The following is a 20,555-nucleotide window of genomic DNA, read 5'->3' as shown; positions in this document are numbered from 1 at the left end:
ACCCAGAGGGGATCCAGGTGTGCAGGGTTGGCTAGAATCCGTGGGTCTCCCTCTGACCTTATTTGCTATGCTGCGTTGTGGATGAGGAATTAGTTACCTGAGGATGAAACCAAGAGATAATTAGCTGGGATGTAAATTAACCAGTTTTTCTGGGATAAGTCCTGGAATGAAGGGATTCTCGCCACTCCTGGGATAGACCACCCAAAGCCCTCTCCAGCTGACTGTGGAAGGGATTTCAGGGCATCACTTTCAGAAGGAAAAGCGCGGCATCCATTGAGGTTAGAAAGACATTTTGTTTGTGAGCAGCTCGTTGGTAATGTGAATTCTAGGTTTTCACCTCCTCCTGCCCACGATCCTGCCCCCAGAAATAAGCATCCAAAGGTTCTGTTCACATAGGGAAACTGGAGCTGGCCTTTCTAGAAATGATTAGATTACACTGGACCTAAAACCCTCTCTTCACCCTCTCCCCTAGACGCCACCGTTGGAAAAAGGAAGGAATATTTGAAGTCTGAGAATGTCTTTCATGGCATCACAATCTGCCTTTAGAAAAGTAGGCCCTTTGTTTCCTCAAACATGCAAAAAGTGTGCCCTCCTTGCACAGCATGTCCATAGCCACACACACATGTGCTTGGCCTCACGCATGTGCACGTGCACTGTGCCTGTGCACACCCAGCCTTGGCAAGGACACCTTTAGAGTTGCATGCAATTTGTTTTTTTAATAAAGATTTATTTATTTATGCATACAAGAAATGGGGTGCAGGCCAGGGGTGTGGGGGATGAGAGGATTCACCAGAGACAGAGTGGGGAGCAGAACATGTAGACCTACTGAAATACACTGCTGGGGGGAGCAGCGGGCGAGTCAGCAGAGATCTGCTGCACCATGTGGGTCACCTCCCTGGTGGGGGATCAAACTTGTGCTGCAGTGGCTGCGGATAGCTTCACAGATTGCGTCTTAAGCCCTTGCACCACCAGGGAGACCCTAAGAGTCGCATGCAATTTAACGCCAGAGTGGATTCCAAAGGGACCAAGAAACTTGGTTGTTCTCGGTGTCTATTATTGGAAGAGCTTCTTGTCTCTTGGGAGGATGGGGCTTCTTATGTGACCCAGTGTGGATTCTGGGCAACTGAGGGGCAAATTAGAAAATAACAAGAGGGAAGGATCCTTCCATTTAGGGTATACCAACTTGGCTTCTCATGAACTCTGATATAGTGATAGGATTTATTTTTATTTTCATTCAAGGAAATTGTGACTTTTTCTATCTAACCTGATTCTAGCCATGCTGTCTAGCAGCCCAAGGCTCCCACGTGAACTGACTTTAGAGGGAGCTGGTCTTGTTATGCTTATCTGCTCACATGTAGGTGGCAAAGGCCAACGGGTTAGATCTTAGAAGGAAGACTAAAACACGTTTCCTGACTAGATGGTGCTCATAGTCTACTGAGGCATCCATAGAATAAGTCATCATGCTAAGGCAAAAAATCAGTACTGTAAATAGTATGCTAGTAAAAATAACTATCCCAATAATTTGAAAAATGTCACCATTAAAATATAAAAATAATTTGAGAAAAGTAGACACTTGGGCTGAATGCATGGGACAGTTGTTTCTTGTCCTTTCTCCCTGGTTAATTCCTGGGTCCTACTATCATATACCCACCATAGGGCAGCAGAATCCTTGGTCTTGTTCTGCTAATCTGCTCACGTGTGCCATTTTCAGCAGCAAATACTGACATGCAGAAGGACCTGAGATAACATGTCAGCTTGGCTGCCTACTTGTTTTTCTGTATGTGTGATCGTCACATTTTCCAAAGCAAGAGTCAGGACTTATCACTTAGAATTCAAGAATATAATTTAGGAGGTAACACAGATGGCCAGTCTGACAGACTCTGGGAGACCTTTCTGGATGGAGAAACACTTTTAAGATCTCTTGGTCAAGGGTCTCCCCTGGTGGCGCAGCGGTTGAGCGCTGGGTTGCAAGGTTGCCCACAGCCTCTGCAGCGCCAGTTCGATCCCAGGCCACCGGCAAGGGTCCCACAAAAAAAAAAAAAAAAAAAAAATCTCTTAGTCAAGACAACAGAAGAGCACGTGGGAGTAGGTTTGGGGAGTTAGCTGAGTGGGGGGCAACTGGTATGTTATGTCTGCAATAGACTTGGGGCATCTCAAAAACAACTAAGGAGAAACATCCTATACTTAAAGACAGGGAAATACAGTGCCATGCAGACCCATGGATATTAAAGGTGTGAGACTATTGAGTTCTCCAAGCAATGGACAACAGCCCCACCCCCGGGAGTGGTTCTGAACACACAGACTTTCCCCTGTTCTTCCCCCATTGCTACCAGACTTCTCTGACTCCAACCAATCATGAGTGTTTGCATTAAATAGAATAATGTTCCTAATATATGAATAATTCATTCAAATGTTTAAGAAAAAGAGCAAGATTCACACTAATAAATAGGCAAAAGATGGGAATAAATCATTCACACTAGAATATATCCAAACAATAAGCAAAACAGGGAAAATGTTCACTCTCACAGTAACAAAGAAATGAACATTGAAGTCACCTTGAGATACTGCAGCTTTAACTATCACAGAAAAAACGACCAGGAAGTGTTGGAGAGAAATGGAGAGATTCCTCATATTGTTAGCGGCATTGTAAGTCAAATAGAACCCTTTTGGTTAATCGTATGGCAATGCCCATAAAGATATGCCTTACCCTTGACCCAGAGCTCCAGTGCTTAGTGATTTCTCATTATTAGGAGAAATGCAGTAGAGAAATGGCCACACCAACTTTTATTAAGTGCTGTCTTTTTATATAATAATAGTAATTACTGTGATAATAATAGCAGCTAACATTTATTGGTCCCTTATTGTATACTAGGCACTGTACCAAACATGTTATGTATATTTAATTAATCCTCATTAGATATATACTTTCTCATTGCACAGAGAAGGAAACAACTTTAAAAAGTTGAGTATCTTATCCAAGTTGAACAGCAGATTCAGAAGTTAAATCCAGATCTATCTCAAACCTGTTTCACCCATCAGCAGGGCATAATCCTCATTAGCCACTCCTGGGGGTGAGTATTATCAATGACTTTGTGCAGAAGGGAAACTGACATTGAGCACAGTCGAGGAACTTGCCCAAGACCATATAGCTTGTAAGTGACAGAAGTAGATTTTGAACCCAAATCTAATCATCTCAAAAACCTGTTCTCTCTCCACTACATCATATTTTCCCCTGAGGAAATAATTCAGAATAGAAAAAAACAAGACATATAGTCTCAGATATTTATGGCCATATTACCAATAATAGCCAACAGTGGGAAATCAAATCTAAGTATCCAACAAGAACACAGTGATTACAAAGGATAATTATGGAGAGAAAAGTATCCAATCTAAGTGATATTTAGCTCTATACCTATGACTACCTCGGTTGTCATGTACATACCTCGAGCTTATTGTGGACACAACCGTGGAAAGTGCTTATGAGGCATTGGTCCATGCGGGCACAAAGTCATGCCCATGTGACTACTGTGGTTTCTCCAGGGCATCTTTTGCATGTGCACAGCAACTGGAAGAAAACAGGTGAAAATCTAGGCTTCTTTTTGGATGACTCCCCAGGGCCTGATGCAGCTTCTGCAGGTGACTATTCAGTAAATGCTTGCTGTAAGGCCTGGGCTTACCCACCGCTGCAGGGACTCTCTCTTGCCCTCAAGCCCTATACTGCCAGGGTGGAAAGTCAGACCTGGGGGCAGGACATCTAGCAGGCTGGGCAGGAATGCGGGGCATGTGCCACTTCTGGGGCTCTGAGAAGACCCAAGTGGGAAAGGAATGAACTTTCATGGTTGAGAGGAGAGCACACCACAGCCAGGCAAGGTGCCCCTGGAAACAACTGATGTTGGAAAGAACAACCTAGTTGGCTGGAGTCAGAGGCCTCTGGGGTCCCTAACTTCTCTCCCAACTTTTTTTTTTTTTAAGATTTATTTATTTATGCATACAAGAACTGAGGTACAGGCTGGAGGTGCAGGGGATGAGAAGATTCACCAGAGACAGAGTGGGGAGCAGAACAGTTGGAGCCACTAAGATACACTGCTGAGGGGAGCAGCGGGCAAGACAGGAGAGGTCTGCTGTGCCATGTGGGTAGCTCCCTGGCCAGCCAGGGATCGAACTCATGCTGCAGTGGCTGTAGATGGCTTCACAGTGCTGTGCTTAACCCCTCGCACCACCAGGGAGGCTCTCTCTCCCTACTCCTGACTCTCAGCTTGCTTCGCCTTCTCATTCCTACATCTCCACTCAGCCGCACAAGGGCTGGAATGTGGGGTATTCCTACAATGCACCTCAATCTGTTTGGTACATTTATCCTTTTTGTCCTCTGAGTCTGTACTCTGTGCTTCAGAAATACTCTGAGAAATACTTCAGTTAAAAGCATGGAAGTCACCACTTAAATTCAAGTCTGACAGTTCCACTTCTCATTTGATTGTAGGGAGGATTTTTCCTTTATGAGTTCACTTGGGAATGATTTTTCAGGCTTTGCTTGGTCTGAAGATCTAGACAAGTGAAGAAAAATGGCTGAGAGTTTGAAACACAATTGATTGGCTGGTGAAAAATTCTCTCACATGTGGGAGACAGGCAAGGTGCCTGGGAGGGTGTGGGTGTGTGCACAGGTACATATATGTAATATAGTATAATCTAAATTATATACAATATAATCTGTGTTATTTTATGCAATATAATCTGAAAAAAAATCTTGTTTTTACATGTTTTTGAAAAGTGTTTTTCATTCCTACTGTGACAGGGCAGCTAAATCACATTGGGCGCCAAATTTGTTACAGGGCAGGAAGAGGGGTAGCCCAGACCCCACACACCTGCCTGCTCTAAATGGGTTCTGCCATCCGCCGCATCAACACAAAACATAGGAGACTTTAATGGGAAGGAACTTTAATACAATTAGAAAACAATATAGGAAAGGCAAAGAATCTAGTTTCTTTTTTTTTTTTTTTTTTTTTTTTTGTGGCACCCTCGCCAGTGGCCAAACTGGCACTGCAGTTCCACCAGGGGAGGCCCAAGAATCTAGTTTCTAAATCAAGCACCCAAAGTTACCCATCCTCCATCCAAATGGGAATGGCCAAGAGCAAGGCCCCAAAGTCTAAAGCATCTTAGAGTGGGGACCCACAGAAAAGGATCAAAAACAATCAGACAAGTCTGGAGGGAAAGAGCAAAATCAAAATCAAGACAAAAACCGCCATTGTCACCTCCCCACGGGTCTCTCACCCACATCGGTGTCACTCAGTCCATGACCCGAAGGCAAGTGCAGTTTCTTCACGCGTCTCTCGGCTCCATGTGCCTCCTCCAGGTCTCCTTCTGGCGCCATCCTGCTTCCTTCCTTCCTCAGTCTCCTCTGCAGCTTCTTCTCTCTCTGCTCAGCTCCACCCTCCCTTGGGTGGGGCAGGAAACCTGGAACCTCCCCCTTTCCTGGGGACCACCCTGTTACACTACCACTCCCTACCCCCACCCCTTCTCTATCCCTGACCCCTTTCTCATAAATGTCACTGAAATAGAAAAGACTGAAAGAGTATATCAGCTAGTCAGCTCACAGAAGAGACACTGATAAATCAAAACTGTTTTATTTTTCCATGTGCAGAAAACATAAGATGGTGTAGCAGTTGGTGTATTCAAGTTGAAAAATGGCATGTCTGGATATAGACTGTCTCGGTTCAATGGCAAGATTTCAGGCCAGGAGGGTTTTCCAGAACTTGGTTATTTCTGACTAATTTACACTGATGTGCCTGAGAAGAGGCTTGGTCCTGAGGGAGTTGTGCATGTGGAAAGTGGCTGGCAGCTGGTGGAGGCTATGGCGTCCTGCAAGATTAAAAGCCAGGGGCCTCCCTGGTGGCATAAGTCTCAGCACTGTGAAGCTGTCAGCAGCCACTGCAGCACAAGTTCAATCCCCAGCCAGGGAGCAACCCACATGGTGCAGCAGACCTCTCCTGTCTCGCCCGCTGCTCCCCTCAGCAGTGTATTTCAGTCAGCCTGCCTATTCTGCTCCCCACACTGTCTCTGGTGAATTATCTCACCCCCCACTCCTCTGCCCTCACCCCAGTTCTTGTATGCATAAATAAAATACATCTTTTTTTAAAAAAAAAAAAAGATTAAAAGCCAGATCCACAAGTCTCCTGTTTCTTCTTGGTTTTCCATCTGCCCTCTCCTCTCCAAGCCTGTGACATCTACCTAAGATAGATTTTTTTCAAGAAAGATTGAACTATATTTATTGGGTATAAACTAGTTGGCCCTGAAGATAAAGCAGAGACTTGGGTCTGTGGAAGTTTATGGTTGGTGGTGAAACCTGTGAAATGGAAATGAAGTATTCATGCTGTTAGCAGGCAAAAGGAGGGGTATCCTGGGAACCCCAAACCAGCCTGCTCTAAATGGGTCCTGCCATCTGCCACATAAAGACAAACACATTCTTAGTGCACAAGACCTTCAACTGTACTACAATCAGTGTACAGTAGAGAGAAGAGAAGAATATGGTTAAAATGGTTTCCAATTAGACACCCTAGTTACCCATCCCCTTGTGAGTAAATGCCCAGCCAAACAGGGTCGCCCAAAGCAGGACCACTGAAGCCCAAAAGCTTGCCATAAGTCTAAGGCACTTTCTGGTGGTGGCCGACAGGAAAGGGGCCAAGTTTGGAAGGAAAAGAGGAAAATCCCACAAGGATAAAGGCTGCTATTGTCAGCCTCCCCACGGGTCTCTCACTCATGTCTCTGTCTCTTTTAAGTGTCTCCTTCCATGTCCCCCAAGTCCCTGAAACAAGTCCAAGGCTGAAAAGCAAGCACAGCTTCTTCACATGTCTCTGCTCCATGTGCTTCCTTCAGTTTTCTTTCTCTTGTCTCCTTCCTTCCTTCTTTCCAAGTCCTTCTCCGAGTCTTTTCCAGCTTCCCTCCCTGCCCAGCTCCACCCTTCCTAGCCTGGGACAGGGAACCTGGACCCTCCCTTTTCCCTGGAGATCACACTGTTAGAGTGTAAATGTAGCTTGCCCTCTAGTAACCCCACGTCCCCTGGGGAAAGCAGCTTGAGAACTGCCCGGAAGTCACAGGCGGGTCATTTGTGTGTTCTGATGATCTAACAAACTGGTCTCAAAGGTGTCTGCACTTTCTACAACATCCAATTTAGCTGATTCCTTTAAACTGAGGGGAGATCCCTCCCTCAGGCTCCTGTCTGGTTACTCTGGGGCATTCATTCCACAGACAACGCATGTGGGGCCATAATACAACAGTCTCATACCCCAAGGTTGGGGAGCTGCGTCCGCTTTAGGTTTTGTGACCTTGTAACTCCTTCAACTTTTAAAGTCTTCCGTATCTGTTTTATTCTTATAAAACATCTGATAAAGCAGGTATTTTTATCTTCTTTTTTAAAAGCTAACAATGACAGAGATAGTGATAGTAATGTTGCTGAGCACCTGCTGTGTACTCAGCTCTACATGAGCATCAGCTCACAAAATGCTTAACTCACCCGGTAAGTTAAGGGATGTCCTTTAAATTTCCATTCTACCAAGAAAGCTCAGAGAGGATTTGATCGAGTTACAACAACTGCTTGCAAGCGTTAGATTTACGAGCTCTGTCTGCACTTAAACGTGGCACACTACTGCCTCCTGCCTACCTAGCTTGTGAAAGAGCCAGGACTAGATAGTTTCACTTTAAAACTCTTGTTAGTTCTGTGGTAGGTGCTGGAAAATTTTCCCTTTAGTTTCTGTTTTGTCCCATAATTAAATTGACATAAGACTAGCAAACAGGAGAAGAACCAAATTCCTTTTGTATGTACAGCAACTGAAATAAAATATGAAAATATGAAACTGAAAAAAAATTTCCAGAATGGGAACGTTTTATACCTTTCCAACAAAGAAATAATAAATTTGTGGAGAATTTGGCAAGACAGAGGGATTTGGGCCTGGGGTGGTAAATTGGTGAAATAACAAGGCTTGTTCATGGAGCTTTCTGAGTTCTAAATTCCCTGTCATTAGGGATAAGCATGTCTTTGTATCTCCTGGTACAAAGGGAGGGTAACTTGCACATTGGAGATTTGTCTCCAGCTCTCAGGAGGACAAAGGAGGATCAACGTGTTCTTGCACCTGCTGTTTCTCAAGTTCCTTTTAATTCAGATAATCAATATGCTAAGGTGGCATATTTGGGGGTGGCATGTATTGCTCCCCTTTACTACTGTCCATGAAAATAGAGAACATACAATTCTAGGTAATTAAGTGCCCAACTGAAAGTTAGGGCTTTATTACCAAGGAAAAAGACATAGTGGATCTGGGAGATAACTGTATGATAGAGGGGTAATTCAGGTTATCATGTATGTTCAAAGATACATACATGCAATTTGTAGGATATACTCCAGATTGTTAAAGTGGCTGTCTCTTTGCCACCTTATATTTTTCCTTATATTTGGGGATATATTTCAAGGGATTCTAACCCTTAACTATTATTTTATTTCTTAAAATTTTCATAGATTATAAAAAATAATGATCACTATTTCTTTTGATAACAAATGCAAAATTCTTGTCTTTTTACCTTCAGAAGAATGTCTTTTAAAATAATTCATTTACTGGGGCCTCCCTCGTGGCGCCAGGGGTTAAGCAATGCACTATGAGGCAATCCGCAGCCTCTGCAGCATGAGTTCGATACCTGGCTGGCACAGCAGACCTCTCCTGTTTCGCCCGCTGCTCACCTCAGCAGTGTATTTCAGTCCATCTGCCTGTTCTGTTCCCCACTCTGTCTCTGGTGGATCCTCTCACCACCCACACCTCTGGCCTGTACCCCCATTCTTGTATGCATAAATAAATAAATCTTTTTAAAAATTCATTGACAAAATATCTGAATGCTCTTTTGCCCTTTTTGTTATGATGTTTTATGTATTTTATTACTATATTTATGGGGAGTTGGTTTCTGTATGTCAGTCTTGAGTTCCTTGTGGTCTAGGATTGCCTGAGCAATGACTTAGATACCTCCTAGGGATTCAATTCCTGATTAAATAGACCTTGGCCTGTTTCTTTGAGGGACTACAAAGGAAAGAAAGATCCAGGGCAACAAAAGAAGGTCAGGTTAAGGTGTGTGATATTTGAGAACCATAAGCTCAACTCAGCCTCCCTCTCAGGAATGTTTCCTTATTGACATGAGCTTAAAGTATGCACTTGGCACTGCATGGGAGCCAGGTTCTTCATTCCACTGTGTGTTAGACCTTCTAATGATGGAAGAGGAAATCGGGGCGACAATGACAGAACTCTCCACTCCCCCAAAAATGATTGTGGCTTTATATTTTTACTTAGTTTGTCTTGGTTTCCACTTTTTTTTTTTTAAGATTTATTTATTTTTGCATAGAGGAACTGGAGTGTAGGCCAGAGATGTGGGGGTGAGAGGACTCACCAGAGATAGAGTGGGAAGCAGAACAGGTGGATCTACTGAAGTATACTGCTGAGGGGGGGCTGAGAAGAGCAGCGGGCGAGACAGGAGAGGTCTGCTGCACTATGTGGGTCAGATCCCTGGCCAGGGATCAAACTCATGCTGCATTGGCTGTCTATAGTTTGACAGCACTGAGACATTAATCCCTGTGCCACTAGGGAGACCCTTGGTTTCAACTTTAAAAACAATGTGTTTAATAGTAGTTGGAGAAGGAAGGGACCTGGGGAGAAAATAACCTGTTCTCTACCACTGTAGTTTCATCTTTAAAGAATATGGTATAAATAATAGCTACTAGTACCTAATCTTGTAAGACCAGTGTCTTTGACTCAGCAAAATACCTTTGAGGTTTGTGCAAGTTGTTGTGGACATCACTAATTCACCCCCTTATACTGCTACGTAATATTTCATTGTATGGCTTTGCCACCATTTATGCATTCACTCATTGAGAGACATTCATATTGTTTCCAGGTTTTGTCAATATTGAACAGAGCTGATGTAAACATCTATGTACAGGTTTCTTCATGAACATAATTTTTATTAGGAGTGGAATGGCTGAATCATATTCTCAAAAATGTAAGAACTGCCAAACTGTTTTCCTAATGGCTACCATTTTGCATTCCCATCAGCAGTGTGTGAGACTTTCAATGCTTCTGTAACCTTGCCAGCTTTTGTTATTTTCAATACTTTTTATTTTAGTCATCCAAATAGGTCTATCGTGGCAACTCATCATGTCTTAATTTGCATTTCCCCAATGATGAATGATGGTAAGCGTTTTCAGTACTTGTTTGCCTTTCACATATTCTCTTTGCTGAGATATCTGTTTCTAGGCATATTTTAATTATACTGATTGTTTCTTATTGTTGGATTTTTTATAGTCTAGTTATAAATACTTTGTTAAATGTGAGTTTTGGAAATGTTTTCTTTCAGTCTGTAGATTGCTTTCTAATTCTCTTAATGATATCTTTGTAGAGCAAAAAAGCTTTCAGTTTGATGACCTTCACTGTGTCAAATTTTTTTCTTTTATAAATCATGCTTTTGGTAGCATACCTACGAATACTTTGCCTAAACTCAGATTACAAGGATTTTCTTCCAGGATTTCTTTGCGATTGGCTTTTTATAGTTTTATGTCTTACATTGATCCATATTGGAATAATTTTTATATCACATATGAGGTTTATTTTATTTTATTTTTGCATGTGGATGCCGTTTCAGTCAGGGGTGAGAACCCCTATCTCAGCAGAGCTGTGACCTAAGACCTGCCACCAAGAAGGCAGGCACACGCATCTCTGTATCTCAGTGCGCAGGTGGGCACACAGAGAGAACAGAGTGAGTCCAGAGAGAGCAAGTGCAAGCCCCTCCTGAACATGCCAAGCCCAGTGCCTGCCACACCCACGATACATTGCTTTTAGCTGAACTGGGTGGTCCCTAGTCCCTGCTTAGAGTTTCCCCCAGGAGGTGCTACAGATTGTATCCTAGCCCCAGGCAGCCCAAGCACCAGCCAGCTAGAGAAGCAACCAGTGTCCTGGTGTGGTGGTCGTGAGCTCAGCGTCTGGGCCAGAGAATATGGAAAGAGTCAGCCAGTTAAGAAAGCAGCAGCACCAGGCCAGGGACCAAAGGCAGCCCAGGAGGAGAACGTGGGCAGCTGGGCCCCTGCATCATCTTGGTTCTGGTTTCATTCCACTCACACCCTTTCTGCAAAGCCTTCTCTATCAAAGGTGCCCTGGTGATGTTCTGTTCCTCTGCATCCAAAGACCTTGACTCACAGGAGCATGGTGGACACATATGGAGAACACCCAGAAAGAAGCAAGTCAGGGAGAGGCACCAGCACAGAGAAGCAAGCACGGAACAGGGCAACTCTCCAAAGGAGCAAACGCAAGAGAGAAACTGTAGGGGAGCACAGAGTGGCACCAGTCAGGGAGCTTTGCAGGGAAGCAAAGCTCCCGTAGAATCATGCTTGAGAAGATGCAGACTCTATAGGATGGATGACAGGAGAGGACAGCAGGCAGGGGTGGGTTTGGGGGGGGAGAGAAGAGGACAAAGAATCGTCCTCCTGCTCTGCTGGGTGCTGCGGGAAGTGACCGTGCCTGCTGCATTTGCTAGGCTCATGCACCAGGTCAGCTGCTTCCAGCTGGCTTCAGGGGGGCACTGGCAGGATGCTGGAGAACAAGGGTAAGAAGACAGGAAGCATCAGTGTATCTCTCCTCTCTCTGCCTCCTGCAGAGCTTCTGGCGATGATTGTCTCTTCTGTGTCCAGGAGACAATGCCCAGACAGATCTGCCTGAGTTCCACTTTCTCTTGGAGGGTCCTGGCTTCTGGCTTCTGGGCCTAGCTTCTACAACTAGGGCTGTGCAGGGCTGGTCTGCACTGGCTCACAAGGGCAGGTAAAGATACAGAAAGTTGGCAAACTGCTTGTTAGTTGCTAGTTTGAAATGGCCAGTGCTACAATCAAGACAGTTTCTCCAGGAGAAACTGGAAGCCCGCTCCAGGCTTCCTGCTGCTGCTGCTCCAGCCTTCAGCCCTCTGTCGCCTGGTGGGTTTCCTGCCTCTTTTTATCTCCATATAACCAATTCACTGCTCTCCGGTTCTGTTTTCAAAACCAGTAATTTCTGTTTTACTAGTTGGCCCCTGAGTGACAGGCAGACAAGGATCTACTAAAGGGCTTCCCTGTAAATAGTGAACATTAACTCCACAACATAGGAGGTTCTTGTTTTGTTTGCTTAATAAACTCATTAATCATTTATCCTTATGATTATGTAATTTTTAAAGCAAATTAAATGTGCTGTAAGTTAAAAACTTAAAACAACCTCTTAGAATATTGGCTTGACTAGCAAAAGGACTGTTTTATTTATTTAAAAAAATTATACTTTGTTTTCATTATTTTTAAAATATTTATTTTTATATATATATTTTACAACATTCTTCATTTTTGTACAATGTTTGATTTGTTTTCTCAAGCGTAGTCTCTGTAAAATTCCCACCACCAAGTCGCCCGTGAACCCTCACCATAATCCCTTGTGCTCTTCCCGCCCCTGTTTTAATCCCTCTCTCTCCTCCTCCTCTGCTGAATGTCTCTGATTTATAGTTTGCGTGCTTGGTTTGTCCTTTTTTTTTTCTCATCCCATATTTGGTTCCCCTATATTCCTCCTATAATTTACACCATCCAGTATTTATCTCTCTCCTTCTGGCTTATTTCACTGAGCATAATTCCTTCCAGCTCCATCCATGTTGCTGCAAATGGCATGAGTTTGTCCTTTTTGATTGCTGAATAGTATTCCGTTGTGTATATGTACCACATCTTCTTGATCCAGTCATCTCTTTTGGGACATTTATGTTGTTTCTATACCTTACCTATTGTAAATAGTGCTGCAATAAACATAGGGGTGCAGGTATCCTTTTGAATGAATGTTTTGTGTCCCAAAAGGACAGTTTTAAATGACAAGCTGGTCACTTGATGGAGACCTCAAGGTGAATGTTCTGCCCTAAATTGGGTTAGCTACCTGGCATTGAAAACGGGAAGATCAGGGAAACGGAAACGTGACGCATGAATAAACGACATGATGGTGATCACACTTCCCTGTACAAAAGCATTTCCCCGCATTTCCCTTTTATATTTCATGAAAGTGAGGCTGTCGTGCTGTGCCTCACCAGCTCTTTGCTGGGGTGTTATTGTTACCTGGTTCTTCCCCATCTTTTCTCTAAAAGAAACAATCGACGAAATTCCCCTGTTGCTCTCAGGGGACCCTCACTGAGCAATCCCTTGCCCTAGTGGTCCCCAATTGTCCCCCCTTATACAGCCTCATCCTGCACAATCTTCAGATTCCCTATGAGCAGGGCTGATAGGAATTCGCTCTGTCCAGGGTATTCCTGACACTCCCTTACATAGAAATTTCCCTTGGATTGGTTCCTCAGGTGACAGAAAGCCTAACTGAGCCTTCTCCGGCCCCAGAGATCAGTTAGTGGCCCCTCTAATTCCCAGCCCTGCCCTGGGTTCTGAATCCCTAATAAGGAGCAGTGAACAGATTCCGTCTGTGGCATCCAAGGTTCTCCTGTAAGGGCTGCCAATGCCTGGAATTCTGGACTCATGGGAGAAGAGGATTGATGCAGATTCTGGCTGGAGTATTGCAAACCCTCTAGGCTCTGCTGCTAACAAGATTTAGGGCTCATGGTGATTTTCCCTGCCCTAGTTCATGGATTTGGGGGAGCCTAACAGCCTTCCCTGGAAGAAGCAGGTGGAAATAAGTGGTACCAGGACAATTTGTTAGCTATATGGAAAAAAATCAACTTAGATGATTTTCATACTTTATAGTTAAAATATATATTGGGCCAATTAGAAAGCTGGATGTGTCTGCCTGGGTTCTTGATGGCAGATCTCTGCTGAGACAGGGATTCTCACTGACTAAAGGATAACCGCTCAGGAGCTCTCAAAACGCTGGATAGCCCCCACCCCGCTTCAGCAGGCTGTTCAGGTTGGGCATGAGCATTTTAAAAATTCTTCAGATGGCTCTAAAGTACAATATGAGGGCCTCTCTGGTGGTGCAAGGGGTTAAGTTGCAACACTATGAAGCTATCCACAGCCACTGAAGCGTGAGTTTAGTCCCCAGCCAGGGAGATACCCACATGGTGTGGCAGACCTCTCCTGTCTCACCTGCTGCTCCCCTCAGCAGTGTATTTCAGTAGATCCGCCTGTTCTGCTCCCCACTCTGTCTCTGGTGAATCCTCTCACACCCCACATCTCTGGCCTGCACCCCAGCTCTTGTATGCATAAATAAATAAATCTTTGAAAAAAAATAAAGACCAATATGAGATCCCGCCCTGCTCTGTGGGAATTGGTCACCGCCTCACCCGTCAGCTCCTTCCCACACTTCTCTCCTCTGCACCCACTGAGGATGTTGCTCACTCAGGAAACCCTGAGGTTTGGGAGGGAAAAGCAGGAATCCTGGACTCAAAGATGGAGAGGGTGCTGCCCAGCACACCTGTGACCAACCTGGTTTCTAGCACTTACCTGCTTAGCCGGATCAAAAGGAACTTCTGCCCCTGCAGCTGTTGAATCTGGCACCTGGGAGAGTTGCTTTTTACTTTGTGTTGTTTGTGTTTTGTTTCACTGCCCACTAAGTGTGGTTACAACAAACACAAATGCTGCCCCATCCCCTGGCAGGCAGACCCTGGTGAACTTGCTTCCTTGGAGCGACTGCATGCACAAGCTCTTCACCTCAGCCTGGAGCAGTTATGTTCAGTGTGTGAAACTGGAAGAGGCTGAAGAGCAGCATGGAAGCCCAGAGGTTTCTGAAAAAGGAGAGTAGCTGGTGGCTGTACACACTGGCCAACAGGAAGAGGAGGGACTGAGACATCCCCAATGGTTGATGCTGCCACTTTTCAGGAATACTTGGTGGTGACTTCTCAAATACACACAGGACTCTGAAGCCAGGCGTGCTCACTCGTCCTATCAGATTTCCTTTAATGTAATCAGAGCAGAGACTACTAGCCTCATGGGGTTGACCCCTGAACAATGCACGTTTGAACTGCTCAAGTCCAGAATGGGTATTTTTTTACCCCCAGCTTCCACATACATGGATTTAATCAACCAGGGTTGTGGGTGGTTGAATCCCAAGATGTGGAACATGTGCTTATGGAGAGCCAGCTCTAAGGGACCTGAGCATGTGGGGATTTGGGTACCCCTGGGGATCCTAACACCAAGCCCCATTGGATAATCAAAAGTTATTTGTGGATTTTTAACCATATTGGGGTTCAGCACCCCAACACAGTATTGTTCAAGTGTCAACTGTATTTCCCAGGTGGGAAAAAAAATGAGGCTCAAAGAACTCCAAGGCCAAGTAGTTTGTGTAGGCCGTGGCTACCGGTGATGTGACCCAGATGTATGAGAATCTGCAGGGATGGTGATGCCTTAGCTTTAAGGGAGCTAAATAGCAGCAAAGAAAAGATGTGGGTGATGATCACAGTATGGCAATATGCGGGTCAGGCTGAGGGCCCTTTGAGCTCCACCAGCCCCACCCTAACCCTGAACCTGGACCTAGAGATTCAGGACCGTGTCCTGTTCTAGTTGCCCATTCCTGTGCTGTGTCTGAATCCCTTATGAAGAAGATCACCATGGCTGGGATTTGAGTTTCCCTGCCCCCCACCCCCATTAAGGGCTGCTGACACGTGAGATTGAGGGGCCAGGAACATGTCCCCTCATTCAGTTAGAGGGGTTGGGGAGGCAGGAGGACCTAACTGAGCTTTCTTTGGCCCCAGAGATCCCCATATATAACCAGCTCACCATCTAAGTGAAAGCCACGTGCTACCCAGGAGACCCCCCCTCCCTGCTGTCCCCAGCCCCTCCTAAACAGGTTGCAGTGGTGCCCTCAGGAATGCCCGGGCTGGGGGCCCTGACCACAGAGTCCAGGCACTCCTGGGCGGCCTGAGAATGCAGTCTTGTGAATCTTCATTAACCCCCCCAAACTGCCAGATTTTCAATTTAAATTGTGTCAGAGCCCAGATGGCAACATAGATTTTTTATTTTTTATTTTATTTATAGGCTTTTAAACTGCAGGACTTTTTGCAGCCTGTTTTAAAAATTGCTGTCATGCATTTTATGTGTGGTTTCTCTTTCTTTCTTCCAGCTGCCATCAAGGCATATAAAAACTGACTTTGAGGATAGGTCTTCATGGCTGGCTGAATTTGCGCATGGGCTCTGCCCAGTCAGCCAACACTGAGCCAGAAGGCTGCTTGCTGAAAGTTGTCCCCTACATTATCGGTATCAGGTGCTTCACTCCTCAGAGGAGAAAAGGCCCCTGGGACTCAACCAGTGGGAGGATTTCTGGCAATGGCCTTCTCTGAGTGGGAGTTTGCAGGGAGACTCTACCCACCTCTCCACCAGGCAGGCCCTCCCCGTGTCTCTTCTTCTTTTTTTTTTTTTAAGGTTTATTTATTTATACAAGAGCTGGGTACAAGCCAGATGTGCGGGACAGTGAGAGAATTCACCAGAGACAAAGCGGGGAACAGAACAGGCAGACTGACGAAATACACTGCTGATGGGAGCAGCGGGCGAGCCAGGAGAGGTCTGCTGCGCTATGTGGGTATCTCCCCAGCCGGCCGGGATCGAACCCACGCCGCAGAGGTTGCGGACAGCTTCACAGTGCAGCACTCAACCCACTGCATCACTGGGGGAGGACCCCGTGTCTCTTCTTGAGGGATATCAGTTCCTTCCCTAATATCAGCAACATCCCCCAGCCCCACCCCTTCAAAACTCACTCTTAGTTGTCAGTTATGCTGCAGCACAGGCTCCATGGAAGACAGCCGAAAAGGCCAATAAATTAGGTCATGTCTGTCCACAGCTGTTTAATTGTGTTGCCACTGCCATCCAGGCAAAACTCTTTAAGAGATTTTATGAGTAACATGTTCCCTCCAGGGTAGCTGTCTCCACCTTCAAAGCCACCTCGGACCCCACCCTCCCCAGCTCTACCCAGAACTTTGTACACCCGGTTCTACTGAACTCTGTCTCTGGCTTCCTCCCTGCTTTTTTTTCACCTCCTCCATGTGCCAACTTATACACAACACCTTGTTCTGGGCCTCTCAGGTCCTGCAGGAGAGTGGAAGGAATAAAATAATACATAAACATAGATTTTTTTTTATTGTAAACTAATTGCATGTGTCTGAAAAAACCGATCAAGTATCTAAATGCCCCAATTTTCAGGAAATAACAAGTTATAGTTGACTCCCAACAAGTTATAGTCTCATGGTTAAAGGAAGGCAAAGACTTGTCTGTTCCTAGCTCAGCTGAACTTCATCTCTGAGGTGCTATGGTCGCAACTCCCCAACCATGGGAGATTCTGTGCCTCGAGCAGCCTGGGTCTCAGGGAGGGAAGCGTCCAGCTACTGCTTTGGCTTGGTTTGCCTTCCTCTCTGCCAGGCAGGTTGTCATCGGTGCTGTCATCAGCCGCCCGTCAGGACAGTGCTGGAGCGCAGTGGTCATTTCACCTCTTTCCTTTGGACCTGCCAGGAAGGACAAGCCATTTACAGCATTAAGGCAATGGACTCTGAGCCCCATCGCAGCCTCGGGACCCTCCTCAAGTGCCTGCAGCATGGGGGTCAGAGGCCTGGGTCCCTCTATGTTCCTAGGATAGATCGTTCTTGCTTATTCTGACTCAACAACACTGCTTTCGAGCTGCAGGTACATGTAAGATTCTTCTGTGACTCTCGTAACTGTGATATAGTCTCCCAGTACAGCGAGGAGGGTGGACTTCATAAGGTTTGTCCCTGGAAGTGGCAGAGGATAGAGGGACATCGAGATCATTTCACCCCATGTGTGGGGGTCTCTGGGAAGACTTGCTTGTGTCCCAGCGAAGGCATCAGGAGTGATGGCAGTGAGGAGGGGCAGAAGGACTGTGGAGTCAGGCGCCATCATATATCGAGGGGCCTCCAGAAGGGGTGAAGAGAAAGGGAGAAATTCAAGAAACATTTGGAAAGTTTCGATTAGCAGAACTCAGTGCCTATTTGACTGGAGGATGAGGGAGAAAGGAACTTTGAAGGGAACTCAGATTTCTGGCTTTGATGAGGATTTGGCATTTGATCTGCTGTTGACACTGCAGCTAGTGTAGTGGACTTTAATACTTGGTGAGTCCGGGGTGAAGGGTACAGCTGAGTAATAAGCACATAGATCCATCATCTAGTGGCTACATCTTCTCTTGGCAATTAAGGCCAAGTGTTAAGCCTGTGAGGGGAGACGTGGGCAGATTTCATAGCAGAATTTTGGCAAAAGAGGTTGGAACTGGTTCCCCGCTGCAGATGGCCTGGTAAAGAACTTCAGGGGAGCAGCTGCCAGCAGCCCCCCGACATGGCGGAGGTGACTGATTGACCTGTAGAAACGCCACACGGGGCAGCCAATGGCAACAGCCTGCCAGCCAGCAGGGGCCTGGCCAGCGGGAGGACGATGCAGGGGCTTCATTTCCTCCCTTCCAGCTTTGGATTCTGTCGGAGTTTTGGCTCTTTCCAAGGCTGAGCCACAATCCTCAAGGCCAGCTGATCATTGAAACACCCTTTCTTCTTCCCCTTCAAAAAAAGGCAAGCTATTTTATTTCAAGTGACTTTATTCCTCAGTCAAGTAGCAAAGCAGCAGCAAGCTGGCTTTCAGAGGCTAGCTGGCTTTGGCGGCAAGCTCCTCTGCAGAAGAGGGTCTGGGGAAGTACATTTTACCTCCAGAAAGTGGAGGATCCCTTTTCTCCACTGCCCTGCCCACCAGCCTAGGGAACCGAGGACCTTGGTTTTGAAGCTTGTGCAGTGGTGCTGAGGAAAAGCCCATCATCCAACCTGTGCTCCCCACATCCACCAGGTAAGCTGCTGGGCCTCAGGGTGACGGCCCTGGCAGATGGCCGGGCCCCAGTGTTCCAGAACTGGCTTGAATAGATTGAACGCGCACCTCTGGCTTCTGAGCAACAAGGCCGGGAATGATAGATCAGCAAGCACCATGGTAATATCAAGATGAGTGCACTCAAATCCCAGCGGCTTTGGGGATCAAGATTGGAGACACTTGACAGATTTTTTGAGTGCCTCCCATTTGTAGAGTAGGTTTTACAATCAGCTGCAGCAGATACGAAGGGTAGAATCCAAGAAACTGATTGTCTATTTGTCAGGACAGGACATGAAAATGTAAATAATAATATAAGGTGCACACGTGCCTGCTGGGTGGCACAGAGAGTAGAAAAGTAGGATTTTGGAGTGAGAGAAAGGTGCATGGGAACTGAAGTGATTGCAGAAACCTTTGTAAAGAGACTGGCTGAAGGGTGGAGGGTGGGTGGGTGTGAATAAGTACATAAGGGGAGGGTGACTTCCAGTTATAACTTACTAACTTCCTGGAGCTAATTCTATATATTGTACTTAGTGAACTTCAATTAGTAGTTGGAATTTGTAAATCTTCCTTTCAGAAAGGCTATTATGTCAACATGGGGAGCTAAAGTCCTAAGAGAAGGGCTAGTGTTTGTTGGGGGTAACTGCTGGCTTGCAGTGCATTCCTTGACACCTGGATTCCTTCCTTCTGCCCAGTGTCTGTCTTCAGTGATTTCTGCTCAGTGTCCTCTAATTCTCAGTAACTTTGCACATGCAGAATGATGTGCAAAGATTAACTGTTTGGACTTTTTTTATTTTGTCAATGGTAAGTAGCAGAGCAGCACAAAATGATTTCTGATTAAAAAAAAAAAATAGAAGCTAAATTTGCAGCAAAGATTTCTTTCTCCTTCTCCCAAGCTCTCAGTCGAACTGGTTGCGTTGGGGGGGCATCCCCCCCCCCATGTGTTGGTATTTGTGTGATGGAGTGACGGCCATGGGGCCACAAAAAACCTTTCACTTCCCCTCCAAACTCCTTCATACCAGAGCACAAAAGCCTCCAGAAACTTGCATGACCTTCGTACTGAAACTTCCCCTGTGTATCTAGCAAGGAATTGAGGGAAACTCATAGTTGGGATTCTTATTTATAGCCCAGTGCTGCAAGATATTATTAGATGATGGTTGGCCTCCATGAGAGAGTTTGGATGGTATCTTGTGATGCAAAACCTGCAAATTAACCTTCCTGTGACCACTTAAACTCTTCGGCCTTCCCTTCCTCGCTCAGATTACACTCTGCCAGTGTAGGCCTTGGGCTGAGCCCCAACATGCCCCCCTCTCAAATCCCCTTCCCAATCATTCATTCACTCAGTGGGAAGGAGCCTGACTAGTGAGGAACAGTGGGATTTAGCCTCCAGGAAGCCCCCTACCTGTCCTTGAAGAGCTCAGGAACACCTTCCCAGCCCTTAGCCAGGATTAATTTTATCCTCTTCACGGTCCCAAAGCAAGCATTTATGTCTTAGCTTTTAGTTATGTGATTGTGATATAACATGAAATATATGTATTTGATCTTAGTCCCAGGATCACAGAACTCCTAAAACTCTTGAAATTTCCTGAGTGGTAGATGTGAGAAGAACATTTTTTTTTTCTTCTGGTGATTGTGGTAACATTGTGTCTTAGAGGTAAAGGATCTCCCCCTTCAGGAGTGGTTTCCTCACCACACCCACCACCAGGGCGTCCAGAGTCTACCACCATCACCCACTGTGCTGGCTCCCCTTTCTCCTCTGGGACCC

General features: G+C 45.7%; 1 protein-coding gene across 1 annotated transcript in view; it reads left to right on the top strand.

Annotated features, from left to right (window-relative positions):
• The window catches only part of EXPH5 (exophilin 5), a 65,310-nt gene that overhangs the window by 798 nt on the left and 43,957 nt on the right, over positions 1-20,555 (top strand). The window lies entirely within an intron of this gene.

This window comes from Talpa occidentalis, unplaced genomic scaffold (genome assembly GCF_014898055.3).
Source record: "Talpa occidentalis isolate TD23 unplaced genomic scaffold, MPIMG_talOcc4v2.1 talOcc4.12, whole genome shotgun sequence".
Classification (NCBI taxonomy): Eukaryota; Metazoa; Chordata; class Mammalia; order Eulipotyphla; family Talpidae; genus Talpa; species Talpa occidentalis.
This window is presented reverse-complemented; position numbering and strand designations above follow the sequence as displayed.